Source organism: Epinephelus lanceolatus, chromosome 18 (genome assembly GCF_041903045.1).
Source record: "Epinephelus lanceolatus isolate andai-2023 chromosome 18, ASM4190304v1, whole genome shotgun sequence".
Classification (NCBI taxonomy): Eukaryota; Metazoa; Chordata; class Actinopteri; order Perciformes; family Serranidae; genus Epinephelus; species Epinephelus lanceolatus.
In genome coordinates this window covers 4,495,613-4,512,933 of record NC_135751.1, presented here as the reverse complement: position 1 = coordinate 4,512,933, position 17,321 = coordinate 4,495,613, and the positions used below count along the sequence as shown (strand labels likewise).

Sequence of the window (17,321 nt, the reverse complement as noted above, 5' to 3'; positions counted from 1 at the left end):
ACATCTCCAAATTTGTCCCTTTTTCAGTATAAAGAAGTAAAACATTGTGAAAACATTCACAGGGTTTGTAGAACAGTGCAGTTTCAGTAACATAAATCAGGACTTGCTGTGAGTTTAATTGAAAAAAAAAATGGAAATAATTGCATCTCTGCAATTTTCACACTTTGAAAAATCATCCAGTGGGCCGGACTGGACCCTTTGATGGGCCCAATCTGGCCCGCAGACCGGATGTCTGACACCCCTGTTATACAGCAACCAAAGTTGGTTTCAACATACCATTCCTTAAGCAGAAATTATTTTCCTTTACTTTTCCCTTCAGGATAAAATTAGCTTTAATAGCTTTCCTCTACCTTCAAGGATTTTAGTCACTGTTATTTTTTATATTTATATTATAATTATAATAATTATTATTAGGCTGTTATATTGTTATTAGTAGTAATAGCAGTAGTAGTGGTAGCATGTTATTATCATTATTATTATTATCATTATTTTTTAATAATAATAATAATAATTCATTTTAATATCAATATGTAGGGGATTTATAAAAAGCTCCTTGCACAAATGATAAAAATGTCAGCAAAGTTGTACATTTTGAAATAACTTGGATGTTGCAGATCTTTTTGAAATTTCTAACGGCTAACAAGCAAATCCCTCCCCTCTGTTGTCTTGGCGGAGTGATTTGGTCGCACACCTGCTGTGGAAAGATCTAGGAGTAATTTACCTGTCGGACACCTTTTGCCGGTATATCATTCTTGACCTCTTGGACGTAAAAGGAGAAGGCTTCAGTCAACGTATGCAAAGGTAAGAAAAATCTATAAATTAATTTGGCCATGGTAATGGTTGGCTGCTATTGTTTTTATTTTTTTGTGGGACAGCAAGCTAGCCTTGTCAAGTACGTCTTTAGTTGTGAGCAATGGATTGTTGTGAACTGGCGCCATATTCCACCTGGCTTAAAATTGCACGACGGAATGAGGTAAAGTTAACACTTTGGTCTACAGAGATAAAATTGATTGAAATATAAGTAGTAAAATCAGAGATAGTAGCGTGCTTGTGTGTTTTGGAGGGGAGAGCAGTAGTGCATGGCTTGAGTTAACGTTCCAGCTAAGTCCTTGTTTTGTTGGTTGTTTGGTGTGGTTGGGTTACGGCCAACAGTAACCTGAGTAATAAACGGTGGTTTGCCGAATAACCGCGTCATCCTTCCACACGTCCTGGCGGACGCTACAATATTAACGTTAGCCTATATACTTGTGGGTAGGGATGCGAATGTTCATGTTTTTTTCTAACCCATATAGCGCTGTGAAATGAATATAGGCCGACGCAAAAATATAACTTAGTAAACAGCGTGTGGCCGCCCGACTTTCTAATTAACAAACACGTTAACAATGTGGACACGCATTGAATCCTCCGGCACTGAGACCATTGTAGTTAGGCTAAATATAAAACCTGTAGCAGTCAGCAGGTGAACACAATGGAGCGCAGAGACAGTCATGAAGAGTCTGATTCTTTTTCCAGCGGTGAAGAGGATTAATATTATTATATTATTATATTAATAAGGGGGAATAACAACAGTAAGCATGATCAGTTCACGTAGGCCCCCAAAGGCCCATTGTAAGCCAGGAGAATCCCTGATAATCGGTAGAGATGGGTATTGAGAAGACTTTAACGATACTAGGCTACTACTCTTAAGGATACTGCTTATTGATCCGGTACTTTAATGGTACTCTTGTCAGTTATTTTTGTTGTTGTTTTGTTAAGATAAAAAACATAAATAAATGAAGGACTGATTTAAAATTTCTTGATTTTTCTTATGTGCTGTATATAAATTTACACTGAGTGAGTAGCAGGTGGGTTTGGCTCAAGGCTGCAAAAGTTGCAACACAGGTTAATTAAATTGATGCTCTGACCATCTGATCTCAGATCTGAGCCTCTGGAACGACGCTACTTTTAGTCAATTATCAGTCCATGATTCTATAGTTAACTCCGTGTGGCTCTGCGCAGCATCATACAACATACCTGAGGTGGATGGGGTAACATGAGATGAACTACAGGCAGGCTGTCAAAAACTCTGCATTTTTCCGCCTGAATGTGATGCGCTTCTGCTAAATGTGTCGGCAAATTGTTAGGGGTGCACCGAATATTCAGTAACCGAATATATTCAGCCGAATATTGCAAAAAAACACACATTCGGTTTTCGGTGGAAAAAGTGAAAAGCAAGGCCGAATAATAGCAGCATGTTTTGATAACGCAATCAAACAGCGTGCAGTGATGGACGGATTAAAATGTCGGCAGTGTGGCGATAATTTACTCCGTCCTTCACCGCACTCGCATTTGTGACTAAAAATAGTTTTGTTCGAGCAAAATAAATCATTCAGCATGCTGTGTGAGTACAGATTTCAACCAGCAGCAGAAACGAAAGGCGAATCCCGCCGGTTGTGGGTTGAATGGGCGTCACAGACACAGACAGGAATGCATTCCTGTCAAATACGGCGGCCATAGGCTTACCGGCGATGGAGAAGTCCGGCTCCAATAATGTCCTCTTCTTGGCGTCACGACTGCCCAAAAGTACCTGAACAGCCGAACCGTGGCGGCACACAGGTGTGTGACGTGTCAGAGGAGAAACGAGCCGTTCACTTTTCTCTGTTTGTGGCAGGTGACGGTCCACAAACCTCACCGCACTTTAGGGACTGTTCTTTACTTATGAAGGGACTGTTCTTTACTTGTCAGGGGAGGAGGGTGGCTGGTTGATTTTTATTTTATTTATGTATTTTATTTTGATCCCCCCCTATGTTAATCACTTATTGATGCTGTTTTTGAAGTATGAATAAGTCAATAAGTAATTTATTCCATTGAAACATCATTGATGTATTATAGAAAAGTGATTCATCTTTTTATAAATGACAAAAGGCACATCTACCTCATTCTTGCCGTGGTATCGTGATACTACTCAGAACCATGATACTTTCACTGGTATCGTACAGTGGGTCCCAATTTTGGTACCGTGACAACACTAATCTGGAGGGGGTTCATCTGCAAAAACTAATGAAAAACTAAACAACGGCATTCGGTACTTGGTATTCAGCCAAGCGTTTAATTTTATTTGGCTTCGTCCACAAATTTTCATTTCGGTGCATCCCTACAAATTGCTCGTGTTACAGCCCTCACGTGCGAAGGTCTTGTTGTTCTTATGGCAACACAACCAGAACTTTTGACCGTTTACTTATCTTCTCCACTGTCGCTAGAGCAGGTCGCTCTTTCTCTCCGCGAGTACAGCTGTGTGTGTGTGTGTGTGTGTATGGCAGAGCTGGTCCCACCCGCTGCACAGGTACAGACAGGACCTCTGACGAGAGACAAATAGACCAATATCTAGATTTTAGAGTAGTTGATGATGGAAAAGGTGAAAAATAATGGTCCTCCTCCTTTTGTTTTTATAATTTTTTCAGTACAGATAGCAGAACTGTTAACATCAGAGCTTATCAATATTGAGGTATCTAAGAAATCAGCCCTGGGCCCTGTTAAATACTGGGTTGCAGTACCCATCTAATCAGTTTTGAATCTTACAATCGCACATTCATTTAGCAGAATAGAAGAAGCCAAATTGATGAACTGCTTGGTATTTTGAAAGATGAAGGTTTAGATGTACCCAAGGATTCTTCTAGGATTCTAGGACATTATTGAAAACGCCTAGACAAATCCAGACAGAGGACAAGTGTGGTGGACAGTACATTTATTTTGGAATTGAGCGCTCTGTTGTGAAAATTATTGGCCAGAACAGCAAGTTTTTGGAAAGTTCAAACTCTGTGGACCTACTAGTGAACATTGATGGAGAACTCTTTTCAAGTCGTCTAATGCCCAGTTCTGGCCAATCATCTGCCGTTTCAGTGACTTTGAACTATTTATAGTTGCACTTTTCTATGGTGTATCTAAGCCTAACTCTGTTGACGATTTTCTTGGAGACTTTTAACTGAATATACAGAACTACAGAAAAGCCACATCACTGTGAATGGCAAAGAAATCCATGTGTGCATCAAAGCCTTTGTTTGTGACTCTCCAGTTCGAGCGTTCTTGAAGTGTATAAAAGGACACACTGGATATCACTGTTGTGAAAGATGCACAATTAAGGGAGAGTATAAGAACAAAAGAGTCGTGTTCCTGGGAGACTACCCATTAAGAACCGATAGAGATTTCTCTAATGGACTTTATGTTGATCATCAGGTTGGAGTATCCCCTTTACTTAATGTTGGAATAAGATGTGTCACAGGTTTTTCTCTTGACTATATGCATCTAGTATGTCTTGGAGTTGTGAAAAGACTGCTTTGCTTTCTAAAACAAGGACCAGCTGAATGTAGACTGTCACACAGAAAAGTAGGGGAGATTTCAACTAATCTTGTGTCTTTATCTGGGAAGCTGCCTAGTGAATTACTAGTGAACATGCCTAGTGAATCGGCCCGATATATCGGGCCGATATTTGAGTTTTTTACTTGTATCGGCATGATATATCGGCCGGCCGATGTATCGGTCTATCCTTACTCCAAGCTTATTAATGTTGTGTTTGTCCGAAACTTTGAGAGATTTTGAAGATCCCGCTGCCACACAGAGATGCGCTGCAGAATAGAACATAGCAGCATCTGTCTTGGCTTTTCACTGCAACTCTGCTTTGAGATTTACAGAATTATTACTTTCAAAAGTAATAGTAACAGTAAAACTGTTTGTGTTTATTTAATAATTTGCCTCAAAGCTTTTTAGTAATCCAGTTATTCGAGTTACTTGAGGAACTGTTTCAGCCCTAAATGTTGTTATTTTTATTTCATGGCAGAAGTCTTGTAATTATAATGATGTGCCACAGTGAAACCTGTTCATGGGAAAACAATGTTAATAATTTTGCCTCATCAGCAGGGGGTGTAGATTTTTTAAGCCATGTTTTAATTTGTCAGTGTGTTTTCTTTCAGGATGGCTTGGGTTAGGGCAGTGTGGCAAGAAAAAAAGCGTCAAGAGGGGACAGTGCCAGACAGCTGGGTGGACAATGAAAATATGTTGGTGTTTTGGCCAAATGTTGCAAATGCAACTAAATATTTGAAAGAGCGACGCATACCATCAGATGGATGGAGGAAATTTCCTCTTGTTAAAGAGAAAATGAGATCTGGTAGGTTACATCTATTTTGTGCACTTTGTATAAAGATAATTAACCTGCCATATCAAGGTAATGAATTGACAACCTTTTTGCGTTGCCATTGTTTGTTATTTATGATTTACAGATGACTTCAAAGACTGTGAAAACTGCGATTTCACGAGCAGTACAGAGGCTGAAGAAGGTCCAACCGAAGCAAAAAGAAGAAGAAAAACCAAACCAACAGAAGAATTTTTAACAGGTATTCATTTTACTTTATTATTAATCAAGCAATTCTTATCTGTTTCAAAAGTAGTTGTTCATGCATATCTTGCATAGGGCCCTATGATTTCCGCGATCAGGAAATTGCGGACGGAATTGCGGAATTGACCAATAAACATGGAATTTACTATTAAATGCGGAATCTCGCGGAAATTGACATAATTTCACTAAAATACTGTTTTCGTGGGGAAGAGGAATGGGGGAATTTACCCCGGGGGACCGCTAATGCGTTGCACACCCAGTAACATTACAACACAGCCCCTCCCCTTCCAAAACAATTCGGCATGTTGAATCGGCCGCTGCAAGCTCCGTCTGTCGTCTTCATGGATAGATGCAACTATTCAACAGTTTCCCAAGCCGTACTAGCCTCCCTCCACAACAGCAATTTGGACCTGAGTGATGTCTGGGCAGTGATCACAGATAATGCTGCCTACTGTCTGAAGGCATACAGGGATGTCCTGAAAGGAGTGATGCCCAACAGTGTACATGTAACCTGCCTCTGCCATATCAATCTGGTTGGTGAGACCAGGCAGCATTACAAATACTTCTCTGATGCTACCTCACTTGTGACATGGATGAAATCTGTCTTCTTCAAGAAGCCTGCCAGAAAGCAAGGTGGGTTGGCTTCCTAATCAGCAAGGAGTTAGTGCAGACCAAGGCTCCTCCTGAAGCAGTGTGTACCAGATGGAATAGCTGGTTTGAGGCTGTCAAGTATCACACACAGCATGTTCACTTGTACAGAGAGTTCCTGCTAGCAGAGGAGGTAACAGCCATGGCAGTCAAGAACGTCCTCAGCCAGGTCGAAACAGAGGAGAAATTGCAGACTCACTCTCAAGTTAACCTTCATCTCAGAGACCTGCTCCAAACTGATGACAGCCCTAACCATCCTGGAAGGAACCCACTGTCCCACAGCAGTGTCTGCATACAATGTCATGGAGGATCTTGGCTCTTACCTTGTGAATGGAACAGCAAAAATGTGGTTATGGGCCCCAGACAGATGAGCTGCTGAGACAAATGGGGATTCGAGAGAGGAGGGAGGTGCTGGACAATCTCCATGATGCCTTCCATTTGGCTTTCACAAAGTTTTCAAAGCACTGGGACACACATCCAGCCAGAGGGGTCTTCAGACTGATCAGGGTGTTTGATCCCAGGCAGGCTCCAGTGATGGAAAAGCAGATTGAAGCCTACTCCACACTGAAGCCAATGGCTAACCCATCAGCAGAGCTCAGTGAACAGTGGCTCGCCTATCAGCACTGTGTCCAGGGATCCCTTGCTGGCTGAAATGGAGCAGGCCAACTACTGGAGAGGCCTGAGTACACGATTCCCGAGAGTTGCAGAAGTGGCTGTGCTCTGCATCTACTTCCTGGTCAGCTCAGTTGACTGCGAGAGGAGCTTCAGCAAATATAAAACTCTCCTCACAGACAAGCGAAAGGCTCTCACTGAGCTCAACACAAAGAGGCTGACAATCATGTATTTCAATGGCAATTTCTCTGCTAGGTGGGGAACTTAAATGGATAGAGATAGTAACTCACAAGGACAAACAAGTCTGACCTATGTGAATCACTTGCTTAAGTTTAAAAAAGTTTATTTTCTTTATTATTTTTCTGCTTTAATTTCATATCTCAGATATTTTTTCTCACTGCAGGTAATGTTGCTCACTGCATTTTGCCTTGTTTTTGAAGCATTCTCTTTACCTGAAAAACAAAAAGCTAATTGAGCACTTTATTTTTTATATTAGTCTTGTAATATGTTTTTCTGGAAACGGTTTAAAGCTCAAAAGTGTGTAGTACTTAAAGCACTTATTAGTGCAGTGTTATGCTGCATCAATCAGCAGTATTTGTTGTATGTGCAGAGAAAATGTGCAATTTTTTGTTGAATGAGTTCAGGGTTATTTCAGTTTCTGTTTTGTGATGCATTTTCTTTACTAAATGGAAAAGTAACTTTTTGCCAAGTATAACTGAGTGTTGCATAGTAATTGCAATTACTATTTTCTACTTGAAGAAAAAAAGCTAATTGAGCACTTTATTTTTATTTATTTATTTTTTAAATCAGTCATGTATTTTTTTTTTTACTTCAAACAGTTTGAAGCTCATAAGGATAATTTTGTTTACTCAAAGCCCCTACAAGGAACTTTTAACTGGATATGCAAAAGTCTCTCGTTTCTGCTGATGTCTGTGCGTGACCTACAACAGCAAATGAGACCATCGGTGTGAAGATAAGCTATTTCTATATAGTGTATATCCATACCTTTAGGAAACTGTCTCTGGGTCCGCCCCAGATTGCTTCCAGGATGAAACAATTTATGGCACTCAGAGGGCACACGTCATCTTACCTAGCTGCTTACATTTATAGTGACTCTTATAAATAGTTGCTATTCCTCCTCCTGACCCAACGTCCGCGGGGAGTTAAAATAGCAGCAATCATCGGGTAAAAGTTCTGTGAAAGCACTGGACTCACCAACAGTCAGCCACGTCTCAGTCACACAGAGAAAATCCAATCCTCGGGAAGTCAGGAAATCCTTCAGGATAAACGTTTAGTTCACTAGCGATCTAGCATTTACCAGCCCAATCCTGGCAGGAGCCAGCGGGTCCACGGCGTTAGCTGTCCGGGGAGCCACACACAGAGGCCGCAGGTTGCGCAGATTCACCCCGCGCCAGCGGGGACAAGGAGAGCAGGGCCTGAGGGGCTGGAACACCTCATCCGGGCTGACGACAGGTACCAGCCAGGCGTTGACAGAGTCCAGCGAGTGCCGAGAAATAAAGAGGCAAGGCACTGCTCCATACTCAGTCCAAGAAGCCGTGGAAGTGCTCGCCAAACAGGCCTTCAGCCTTACCAGCTGACCGCTGCGTTTACCCCGGCGGCGGTGGTGCTTACGCCGAAGAGGTGGAGCTGGGGTGCGGCAGAGGTGAGCTGGGATCCCCAATAGGAGCGGGGGCAAAGTTTTCCCGTCTTGTTGTTTCATTCATCCCCAAAACAAACACATGCGCGAGCCAGGTAAGCGTCTTTACGACAATACGCGCTAGAGCTCATGGGAAATGTAGGCTTCATTCCGGCAAAACACTACCGCTTTTGTCCACACGGTCGCCAAAATCAACTCAAAATGAAAGTTCCTTGTAGGGGCTTTAAAGCACTTATTAGTGCAATGTTATGTTGCATGTTGAAGAATTATTTCTGACTTGAAGCACTAAGAAAAGTGTGTGCAATTTTGTGTTTAAATAAATGCAAGGTTATGTCTATTTGTGTATTTTATTCATTGGCATTAAAAACACACTCATTTGGTGGATAAATAAGAGTAAACTGTCAAAAATAGAAGTCCAAAACATTTAAAAACGGAATTTGGAAAAAATTTAAACGTATTTCATAGGGCTCTACTTGCATGTACTGTTCTCATGAACTCCTCCCTTTCTGCCCTGTTGTGCAGCACTTCACTCAGAAAAAGTGCATCTTACAATCCATTTATACTGTTGCATATTTTCATAAGGCCACATTAAGGTACCAATGTCAGTTTGATATTTTAAGTCTATTGGGTAGATTGCCATTAAATTTGATAAGCATTCACACTGCTGTAGTATTAAACTTGTAAACTTTGGTCATTGTATTTCCATGCAGTTTGCAGAGTGATGTTCTGCTTCTCATAAAATGAACCCTGTTGATTTCAGTGAGCTCATGTCATAGTCCATAACAGAATGTAATTACAATACTAAAGTGAAACTAATCTAATCTAAAATACTATTCCCACAAAGCGGAATCCTAACACATTATTTTTAGTAACCTGTCAGTTTGTTGACTCAATAACCTTTCCCCAGCACCATCCATATCAAAGTGTCTCCTGCTACCTTTTTTAAATGCCTGTTTTTCCCTCACTACCTTGTTTACTTAGTAAATGGCTCAGGTTTTATTATGCAAATATGCTCTGACAGGATAGGCCACTTCATCTGTTGTGGATGTAGACTGAAATTTTTAAAAAATATTTTCTTCCCTTCCTCTTATTCATTTCTCAACTTTTCCTTTCCCTGCTTCCTCCAACATACTTCCTGGTAGGAGAGTGAGGGATGATGGGAAAGTAGTAGTGGAGAGGATGCATGCATAATTGTGTAAACTCACTTCTCTTCTCTAGGGCTGCACAATTCTGGAAAAAATGAGAATCCCGATTTTTTGACCTATAATTGAGATCACGATTCTCTCACGATTTTTTTCAACATAAAGATTTATTGTGCTTATTTCCTGATACAAAAGGAAAAGTAACAAAAATTATAAATAAATAATAAAAATATCATTAAATAACAAAGCCTATGATTGTGCCTGATACAAGAGACACAAGGCACATAAACTCTGGTCAGCAGAGAGGGAACACTCCTGTTTTAGCTTTAGTCTGTTGTCTTCTCTTACAGCTTTTGAACAATTTTAACAATAATATCAATGAACAACATTTTTCTGAGGTAGGTATTCCAGGCCTGGAATTAAGTCAAAATTAAACGTTTCAACACCATGCATGTGACAGGGGTATTCACCTAACATAGCCTACATATCTTTAATTATATAATTATTTATATGTCTCTATGTATATTTTTACATAAATCCCCAATATTTAATTTGCCTTTAAAAAATCCTCTTCCTTCATTTAATTTGACAATGTTTATTGTATTGTATTATATGTATTAATTCTCTACAGGATCTTGTATGTTCTTTAATGTGTGTTCAATTTATTAAAAGAAAAAAAAACAAAAAAAACGTTTTGGTGAACCCTGCAGTAAAATGAGCCCTCTTCCTCAGAGAGGATCTTTGCCTCCCACTTTGTTCCTGGCAACAGAGCAGAGTGATCCGTCTTTCTTCTAAGAGGATCTTTGTACCCTGAGAGCAGGCAGCTGTTCTCCGTGTCCTCATTTAAAATATCTTTCGCTGGCGATTTGACACTCACTAGAAGCACATTATGACCCTTTGTAAAAGCTTCTGTATGGTACCTGTGTTGTACATGAGCTAACGTTAGCCGGTAAGCACTGAGAGGCTGTCCGGTATGTGTGTGTGTGTCCGAGTTGGCGCTGCTTGCCCGATCAGGCATGTCTGCGCAGGGTCTGCTGGCCTGCTGGCTATTTTTACTTGCCCCGGGAATTCGGGCAACCGTTAATGTCGGACCCTGCAGAAACAAGTGAATCCTCAAAGATTCCAGAACAGGCATCAACAGTTGAGATACTAAACCTTGTTGAAAACTCCCTTGACTCCCTGGAGGAAAAGCATAAACTGGTAAGATCATATCTGTAGTCACAGCAACATAATGTAATTTTTCTCTGATGTGCAGTATTTCAATCCCACAGCCAAAATGTCCGAATGGAATTATGCCAAATAAATGAATACATAGCTGTGGCAAAAGCTGAAAACCTTTGCATTGCATTTTCCATGACACCGCCTCCCCTTCTGTGGTTGTAGCTGCTTGCCGACGCGCGCACAGGCCGCAGTGGCGGCTGCAGTGTTAAAATATCTGGTAGTTGATATGGCCATAATTCTGGAATATTGATGGCTATATTGGCCATATTGTCAAAAAAAAGTCTAGTGTAAACTCTCATGGAGATATTCTGAACACTGAAAATGAGGGATGCGTGGCAGCACAACAGTTTGATGTTGTAAGCGCAATGACTTGTCCCAGCAGACCAGGCACAGTTTAGCACATTGCTTTCCCAATATTGGCTGATAATTAATTGGCTCCGATAATTATCATGCATCCCTTCTGAAAAGTTTGTTTTGTTTTGTTGTTAAACTGTTGTTCATTCCTCTGATTTCAGATTAGTTGTCAGATCAATTGTCCAAGGTGGGAGGACTCTACTTAAAGGACAATGTGAAGAGGATCATGGAGAGGTAAGATTTTGTATCTCTGTCACTTGGATGTTTACAGTTATTATTAAGGAAGCATCGATAGAACAGGATTTGAGTAGAATTGACATTGCATTGTTTAGGGGATTCAACGGTTGTCACTGGGCCAAAAAACAGCCACATTTATGGAACTGATGGGATTCAAGGATTTACTTTCAAAATATCATAGTGTATGCACCAAAGTGTAAGCCAAATGTCTCATTTTTCACTATTTTGCTCTCAAAGCACTAATTCCGTTGGTGGCATTTTGTTGCTGAACTGGCATTTTTCATTGTGAGATCTTCTGGCAGGGCCGTTTTCCCGGTGGGCCAACGCACCTTGGGTCTGATATAATACATTTTTTATTTTATTTTTATTGCTAACAACTGGCCCATAAAGCAGGGGCTCATTGGTTCATTTTCTATGACACTGGGCTGGCTCAGTCACCCATCATTTAATTTATTAAATGATTTGAAATTAAATTTTGACTTCCACCACAGCTTTTTCTTGGACAATTGACCCTTTGCTAAGCCCCGTCCCCTTGTTGGTAGTCCATCTAGCTGTTGGAGCTAGCATGGAGAATATACTTTCACTAACTGCCCTCCCTGACGAAATATTATCTAATTTCTGGAGAAACAAAAATGCGATTTCAGAGAGAAGCATACAGAAGGGTCTACAATATGTGTTTGAGGGATTTAAGCAGACAGGAGGACCAGTACAGAAGCTAATCAATGTAATGTTACTGCTGTGGAAGAGGTCAGCAGCTAACTTAAAATGTATTTTAGCCACCTAAAAACGGCCACCTAAACAAAATCAGTTTAAGTGTACGCTATATTAAGAACATTTTCACTGCTTTACCTTGCCATCAGACAGACTTTTCTGATGGGAAACTTAAGTTACATTGGTTGTTAAATCGCTCTCTCCCCGTCACCAGAGTCCCTTGACAAAAACAGTAATTTTACCTCGCATTGTAAAATTCCTGGTCCTGGGAGCTCCTGGTCTACTGCTGCCTCGATCGTTTAATTTGGTAGTGTTATTGTGTGACTTTGGTGAATCCGAACTAACCTTTCCATACACAGAGTCTTAAAATAATACAAACAAACTAATCTATCGAGGCAGCAGTAAACCAGCAACTCCCGTCTTCTGTGAGGTAAAATTACTGTTTTTGTCAATGGAGTCTACATTTTTCAGGGTTTGATTTTGGATTTGGAAAGGGGAAGATCTCGTTCAACCTCTCCGGGTAACGAGTATCATTATTGATTAAATATCCGACCGATACATGTCACACATTTCTTAATGTAGACTGCTGACCATACCAGCTACAGTTACATATCATATATTGCTGGATTCAGCACAGTCAGACCTTTCTAACAAACCCTGGTTGGTGTTTCTGGGACAATCCCAGCCAAAACTGCCTAAAAGTAAAGGACTAGCTTTATCATAAACCCTATTTTTTTTTTTAAATTTCCGCTTATTGTACCTTTACTTTTGTAATACTGTATTTCCTCAATGCATCAAAATATTCAGTCTGTTTTTTCAAGCAAGTAGAGGAAACCCCTGGCCACTGCCACACACAATTTAGGATGAATCAGAGCTTGCATTATGAAATTACATGAGTTCAGGTGTATCGACTCCCCTTCGACCTGGCTGTATTTTGCACTTATTTTATTTATGGGGTGTGCCATAATATCTGTCAATTTAATTACTTCTGCAGTAAAATATTTTTATACAAGAATCTAATTCATATAGGGGAGACCTTAGAGAATATGAAAAACATTGTTGTGCTTTGTTCTACCTCTGGTAGGGTATCTCGAAAACTAAGGCTCTTTTGGAGGTCTTCCCTCTAGCCTATACCTTGTCACTTGCAACGTCACAGATAACTTGATGAACCAGCTGAATCACTGAATTCCTAGTGTGATACATCCCAAAACATGCCACTGTTGGCACCATCTAATGATCATATATTCTAACAGTGGCATGTTAGTAACCAATAAGAGTACTGTTAAAGTATCGTATCGATAAGCAGTATTGTTAATAGTACCGTTAAAATCTTATAGATACCCATCCCTTCCTATGACCTTCCATCTAGCCCCACCAGTATAACCAGTGTGACATATGTTTTAGACATAACACGCTTGTTTTTAACAGAAATTATTTCAATCAGTTAATAATATCGTAAGTGAATTATTTGGACATTTAAATAATTTCCCTTTCATATCCATAGATTGATGACAAATGAGGTCATTGCAAAATTCAATATGAAGGGAGGGAAGGGCAAGCTTGCCTTTACCAAGCTCTGCCTCTTCACTGTCATCACAGGTAAAAAGCATATATCAGAGTTATCTGGTGTCTATTTTGCTGGTTTAGTAAAAATCACTAACCAAGCAACCAAGTGGCCACCTGGCAGCTACCTACAAGAAATGTCAGATTTTCAGTACAGATTTTCTAGTGTAAACAAGCTGGATAGATGTGTTCTACATTCTTTGACATCCTTAAAACAAAGGGTGCCGCTGGCAATCACATTTTTCTCAGCAACTATTTTGATAAATCTTTAATCCTTTAGTCTTTTTTTTCCTAAGAAAAAAATGTCAATTCTGTGATCTTAGCTTCTCAGTTGTCAATATTTTCACTGATCAACATTTTTCACCATTTGCTGACAATTTATGGACCATACAACTAATTGATAAAGGGGCAAAAAGTGAAATAATTTCACCGCTAGGTTGCTGTTGTGCACTGCCTGTAGACCAAAACAAAGTGTGTCATGAGCCACGCCTCCCTCTACCTCTGCTCTCTACCATATATTATATATCTATATATATATCTATATTACATTTATTACAGGTACCATCATCATTGAAGTAGGCAAGGGAATAGCTAAACACAGCCCGCCGGGCTACATTTTACAATGCTAATTGCAAATGTTAGCTGGGCTGCCGGGCTACTCACCTAACACAACCGTAACGCCTGACCCATTGCTGGGACCGAGCCGCTAATGACTCAAGCTCCAGACATTAACCCATGCTACGATTGTAACATTAAATTTAATTGAATCGACACAGCGACATGTGCCTAACGTTACTGTAACACTAATTAAAACAGACATTTGACTTTATGTTGTACCTGTCCAGGTCCAGGAGAAGAAGAGCTAGCTCTGAGGCAAATTGTAGCCCCTTTAGCTCTCGCAGTGCTCTCCACCTTGGAAATGCAAGGTCAATGTTATTCCAGGTTCCGTCCCTTTCTTTATCCGACAACTTCTACGCCAACCACTGTTGTTTCTTTAGAGGTAATGTCGGATCCTGGTAGTCTTCAGGTGAACGTTTTGTTCTGCTCTCCGCCATTTCACTTCGAAAATACGCACTGCCATTGCTCACTGGCTGTAGCTTTTTATAGGGAGGGAGGGCCAAGGGCTCCGGGGGGGGGGGGGGGGGGTTCACATGAACGTACATGAACGCGCAGCCGGACTGGCTTGTAAACAGTGGGCTGGAGATCAACACAGAGAGAGGGTGTGTGAGGTCATGCTATACTCCAGATGAAATTACACCTCTAGTTCTTCACATAGCATTTTTTTAATTCCTTCAATCTAGAAATGATGAATTTAGCTTATTGCCCCGTTTAAGAGGATGATTGACCAATTAATCAAAAACAAAATTAATTGTTAGTTGCAGCTCTAGCTTATTGTTTGTGAACAGCATCCAAAGTTGAAATCTGTTTTGAGGAGTTGCAGCATGTACATGCAAGAATGTATTGTGCATGACCTCTAAGAATGTCTAACATTGCTTACTATAGCCTAACTTATCCTGTATTCCACTCACAGTTTCAAATATATCTTACAGAGAGTGTCCTGAAAACATCAGGAAGGGAGGCTGAAACAGAGGCCAGCATGGCAGAGGCTGTCGCCTTCTGCCTAAAGTATGCCCCAGACAGGGTGGGTGGAGGTGGCAGGAGAAAAAGTTCAGTTTAAGTTGTTAGCATTTTTACTTTTTAGTTTTGTATTTAGTTAAATTCTTTAAATGGTTATGAAGTTCTGTTTGTTTTAAGCAATACTATTCAAGTGCAGTGTTTTTAATGTTGAGTTTTGTATTTAGTTAAATTCTTTAAATGGTTATGAAGTTCTGTTTGTTTTAAGCTATAGTATTCAAGTGCAGAATGTTTTTAATGTTTTGTTCTGTATTTAGTGTAGTGTTAATAAAAGAAGAAAAAATGTTTTTGATAACCCATTGCATATCTGTCATTTACCCAAACCGCCAAACATTTGTGGATTCCAGTTTCACTGGGATTGTAAAGTGTAACTTTTCTGTGCTCTTAAAGTAATTCTTTCAGTCTGGTATTAGATCTTGAGTTTGATGTCATGACAACAGAATCCATACTAACCAATTCATTAAAGTTGTAATTTTACGGTTAATGTGTTTTGATGGATAGCCATTTTTGATTTCCAACCAACATTCAACATCTGTGCAATGTTGGAGGCTGATGAAAATGAAGATCTGACTGACGTCAAAACCCAATGTTGTCTTGACATCAAACTCCAACGTTGGATACACGTTAATTAATAGTTGAAAATGAAGATGTGACTGACGTTAAAACCCAATGTTGTCTTGACATCAAACTCCAACGTTGGATACATGTTAATTAATAGTTGAAAATGAAGACCTGACTGACGTCAAAACCCAATGTTGTCTTGACATCAAACTCCAACGTTGGATACACGTTAATTAATAGTTGAAAATGAAGATCTGACTGACGTCAAAACCCAATGATGTCTTGACATCAAACTCCAACGTTGGATACACGTTAATTAATAGTTGAAAATGAAAATCTGACTGACGTCAAAACCCAATGTCGGTTTGACATCTAAATTCAACATCTGTTCAACGTCGGAATTTGACATCAAATCTATGTTGGGTTTTAACGTCAGCCAGATTTTCATTTTCAACTAAAATCAAACGTTGGTCCAACATTGGAAGCCAACGTCTTTGACGTTGATTTGACCTCCGATGCCAGCTGGGAACCCATAAAGATAACACAAAATTACCCCAAAATAAACAAATCCTATGCTAAGCCCTAAATAATGATCAAATTAGATTAAACACAGGCAGCGCCCTCGTATAGGGGGGAAAGGTGATGACAATTCTAAGGGCCCACAGCCCACACACAGCCCCCAGTAGCCTCTATGACTAAATTATTATGCATAGACTTAACTAATATATATTCATACTAATGAATCCGAACTAAAACAAAGCCACAAAGTCACACAATATTTTAATTTTAATAATTTCAATAACCCCCTTGGCCCCTTCTTAAAAAATGGTTTGGTCCACACCACGGTTCGCTCTTCGTCATGGGAATTAAGTAAGCGCGAGCAAACTCCAGCAGGGAGTGAGGGACATCAAATAGGCTAGGTGATGGCCCCCAAAAAACACAAATCTGGACACCAGAAAAGACTTGAGAAGGAGGCCAGGAGTAGGAGCAGCAGAGCAGGGGCCCAGGACATCAAACAATTTTTCTCTAAGAATGGTGAGAGTAAAACTACCGAGGGCGGCTGAAATGATTAGCCTACTTGTTCATTCATTTATTGTCTGTAACCTTACCTTTGACGGGGCGCAGGCTGGAGCCTACGTTAGCTGTCTCATCGGGCCGGGCTAAACTCTGGACAAGTCGCCAGTTCATTAAAAAGTCGCCAGTTCATTATAGAGCAACGATTCCTAGTGTAGCTAGCTAACTGAACATTACTAATTTGGAGGCTACTACAGCGGACTGTGTGTTTCACACATATCACTGTCGGACAGTGCTCCACAGTATGCACCCACTCAGAGGCTGCATTGAATTGTATTATGATGCATTCAAGTTCTACTCAGTAATTATGAGCATCATGCGAAGGTCAATTACGTTATCATGATGTGTTCAAATGTGGTCTTGTAAAAATGTGTTATTGGTGGGACGTTTGAATAGCCTAAATACAAAAAAGTTAAATGTTCAAAGATTTGTTGTTGTTGTTTGTTTTCATATCAATATAAAATAAAAGACACCATAATAGCTGACAACAACAAAGTAAAAAGACCATTTAGAATTTTGGACAGTTTACAATGACTTT

At 40.1% G+C, this 17,321-nt stretch overlaps 1 long non-coding RNA gene across 3 annotated transcripts; it reads left to right on the top strand.

The window, feature by feature from the left end:
- The first annotated feature begins 747 nt into the window (after positions 1 to 747).
- On the top strand, positions 748 to 15,879 carry LOC117269018 (uncharacterized). Of its 3 annotated transcripts, XR_004502688.2 has the most exons (6): positions 748 to 801; positions 4,947 to 5,140; positions 5,253 to 5,366; positions 11,164 to 11,236; positions 13,455 to 13,549; positions 15,064 to 15,879. It is a non-coding gene; the product is annotated as an uncharacterized LOC117269018 (long non-coding RNA). The 3 variants fall into 3 exon arrangements; XR_004502687.2 differs by lacking the exon at positions 13,455 to 13,549; XR_013488048.1 differs by lacking the exons at positions 748 to 801; positions 4,947 to 5,140; positions 5,253 to 5,366; positions 13,455 to 13,549 and adding an exon at positions 9,999 to 10,627.
- Positions 15,880 to 17,321: the final 1,442 nt, after the last annotated feature.